We start from the raw sequence: 3,429 nt of genomic DNA on the forward strand, positions 1-3,429 counted from the left end.
GGCGGGTCCATAAACTTGCGTCTGAATCCGAAGTTCAAAACGGAGCGAGAATAACTTAGAGCGAGGTGTGATGGCCGGTTTCTCTCTCTCTCTCTCTCTCTCTCTCTCTCTCTCTCTCTCTCTCTCTCTCTCTCTCTCTCTCTCTCTCTCTCTCTCTCTCTCTCTCTCTCTCTCCTGGGATGCGACAAAATGGAGACGCTCAAAGAAAAGGCATCTCCGGATAAGCGAATTTTTTAGTGACGGAGAGAGGCGGAGGAAGCCCGAGGGAGGGATGGAGAGAAGGAGAGACAATGGGAGGGAAGGACGGAGGAAGGAAGTTAGGAGAGGGGAGGAGGAAAGGGATGATTGTTAAGAGGAAGGGTTGAAAGAGGAGAAGAGAGATAGTTGGGAGGAGGGAAGAATGGAAGGAAGGAAGGAAGGAAGGAAGGAAGGAAGGAGGGAAGGAGAGGAGAGGAGAGGATGAAAGGAATGATAGTTGAGAGAAAGGGTTGAAAGAGGAGGAGAGAGATAGTGGGGAGGAAGGAAGGAAGGGAAGGAAGGAAGGAAGGATGGAAATAACGAAGGAAGAAGGGAAGCAAGAAAGGAAGGAAGGAAGGAAGGAAGGAACGAGGGAAGGAAGGGAAGAAGAAACGAAGGAAGGAGGGAAGCAAGCAAGGAAGGAAGGAAGGAAGGGAGAAAAAAAGCAAGAAAGGAAAGAAGGAAGGAAGGAAGGAAGGAAAAAAGACGAAAGAAAGAAAGGAAAGACGGAAGGAAGGAAGGAAGGAAGGAAGGAACGAAGAAGGAAAAAAGAAAGAAAGGAAAGACGGAAGGAAGGAAGAAAGGAGGGAAGGAAGGAAGGGAAGAAGGAACGAAGCAAGCAAGGAAGGAAGGAAGAACGCAAGCAAGAAAGGAAAAAAGGAAGGAAGGAAGGAAAGAAGGAACAAAGGAAGGAAGGAAGGTAGGACGAAAGCAAGAAAGGAAAGAATGAATGAAGGAAGGAAGGAAAATGAAAGAAAGGAAAGGAAGGAAGGAAGGAAGTGACTAAACTCAGAACAAGGGAATGAGAGAGAGAGAACAGAATAATCGGAGTGGCGAAAGGAGGAAGGAGAGAAGGAATACAAAAAGAAGAGAAAGGGTTAATAGCGAGGAAGGGATAAAAGGAGGAGATAGGGAAGGAGGGAGAGAAATGAAGGAAGATGTGAACTGGAATAGCAAGGAAAAAGAGAGAGAGAGAGAGAGAGAGAGAGAGAGAGAGAAAATGGGAATAAAGGAGTGTGAAGAAAAACTGAATAAAGGAAACAAAAGGAAACAGGATAAAGAAAAGGAAGAGAGATAATACACACAAAAAAATAATTAAAAGGAGGAAGAAGATTAGAAGAAGAAAGTAGAAAAAAGGAAAAATATACAAGAAAACAAGGCAACAGAAAGTAGAAAAGGAAAACAATAGGAAAAGGAAATAAACAAAAAGATGGAAATAAAGAAAATAACAGGAGCAATGCAAGGAAGAAAAGGAGAAAGGTATTACATAAAAAATAATTAAAAGGTGAAAGAAGATTAGAAAAAGAAAGTAGAAAGAAGAAAGAAAACAGAACAAGAAAACAAGGCAACATAAAGTAAAGAAAAGGTAAAAAAAAGAAAAAATGTACAAAAAAGAAGGAAAGAAAGAGAAGGAGAGAAGAATTGCAAGGAAGAGGAAAGAAAAGACGGATAAATAAGAGAATAGATGAACGGAGAATAAGACGAAAAGAGAGGAAGGAAGGAAGAGAGGAATGGACAAGATGATAAATACTTGAAGAGGACGCTGATATTTTGAGAGGGTGTGAGACAGACAGACAGACAGACAGATTGACAGACAGACAGAAAGACAGACAGACAGATAGACAGACAGACAGACAGGCGAGAGGGTGTTAGAAAGGCAGCGTTGACAGATAGGCACAAAGGAAGACAGACAGATAGACAGACAGACAGACAGACGAGAGGGTGTTAGGAAGGCAGCGTTGACAGATAGGCACAAAGGAAGACAGACAGATAGACAGACAGACAGACAGGCGAGAGGGTGTTAGGAAGGCAGCGTTGACAGATAGGCACAAAGGAAGACAGACAGACAGACAGATAGACAGACAGACAGGCGAGAGGGTGTTAGGAAGGCAGCGTTGACAGATAGGCACAAAGGAAGACAGACAGATAGACAGACAGACAGACAGGCGAGAGGGTGTTAGTAAGGCAGCGTTGACGGATGACAACAAGGAAGACAGACAGACAGACAGACAGACAGACAGGAGAGAGAGTGTTAGGAAGGCAGCGTTGACAGATAGGCACAAAGGAAGACAGACAGACAGACAGATAGACAGACAGACAGACAGGCGAGAGGGTGTTAGGAAGGCAGCGTTGACAGATAGGCACAAAGGAAGACAGACAGACAGACAGACAGACAGACAGACAGGCGAGAGGGTGTTAGGAATGCAGCGTTGACAGGCACAAAGGAAGACAGACAGACAGACAGACAGTTGGATTAATTATTACTCTGCTGTAACTTGGAAGACAATATGGAGGAGGAGGAGGAGGAGGAGGAGGAGGAGGAGGTATTGATTCACCTGGTCCGGTTCTCAGGTGTACTCTGATTAGTCTGTTTGTTGGGCAGGTTAGTGTCCCTCGTGTGTGTGTGTGTGTGTGTGTGTGTGTGTGTGTGTGTGTGTGTGTGTGTGTGTGTCTAATCTTACCTAATCTGACTTTGCTGAACCTTATCTTTCCTTACCTCACCTTACCTCACCTTACCTTACCTTACCTTACCTTACCTTGTGTGTGTGTGTGTGTGTGTGTGTGTGTGTGTGTGTGTGTGTGTGTGTGTGTGTGTGTGTGTGTGTGTGTGTGTGTGTGTGTGTGTGTGTGTGTAACATCTGTATTTCTCTTTAAAGTTATCCTCTTTCTTTTTTTCTTTTTTCTTTAAACTTTATTATCCATCCATCCATCCCCCTTCTTTTCCTTGATTTCCCTTTTCTTTTAACCTTTTCACTTTGACTCAATTCCTCTCCTGTCAATTTCTACTTTCTCCTTTTATTTCTATTTCTATTTCTCTCCTTTTATTTCTATTTGGTAACAGCTCTCACTCCCCTGTCATCCTTTCTCTTCTCCTCTACGCCTCTCAGTTCTCCTCTCTCTCACCCTCTCTTGAAACCTTGTCATGCATTTTTTTTTTCATTCCGTCATATTCTTCGTTTCTCTCCATCGTTTTCTCTCAACACGTTTCACTCTTCTTCAATGCTTTCTTCTCTTCGTCTTCTCTCACTTATCTTCGTTCATTTTAATTCGCTTTTCACTCCTTGTCAATCTACATCTTTATTTTTTCCATGCGTTATTCTCTTTATTTATTTCTATTTTTTTCCCCTTAACAACTTCCACTTTCCTTCAACCCTCTCTTAATCCATTTTTGCCTCTGACTACACTCGGTTT

This window comes from Eriocheir sinensis, chromosome 54, assembly GCF_024679095.1.
Source record: "Eriocheir sinensis breed Jianghai 21 chromosome 54, ASM2467909v1, whole genome shotgun sequence".
Classification (NCBI taxonomy): domain Eukaryota; kingdom Metazoa; phylum Arthropoda; class Malacostraca; order Decapoda; family Varunidae; genus Eriocheir; species Eriocheir sinensis.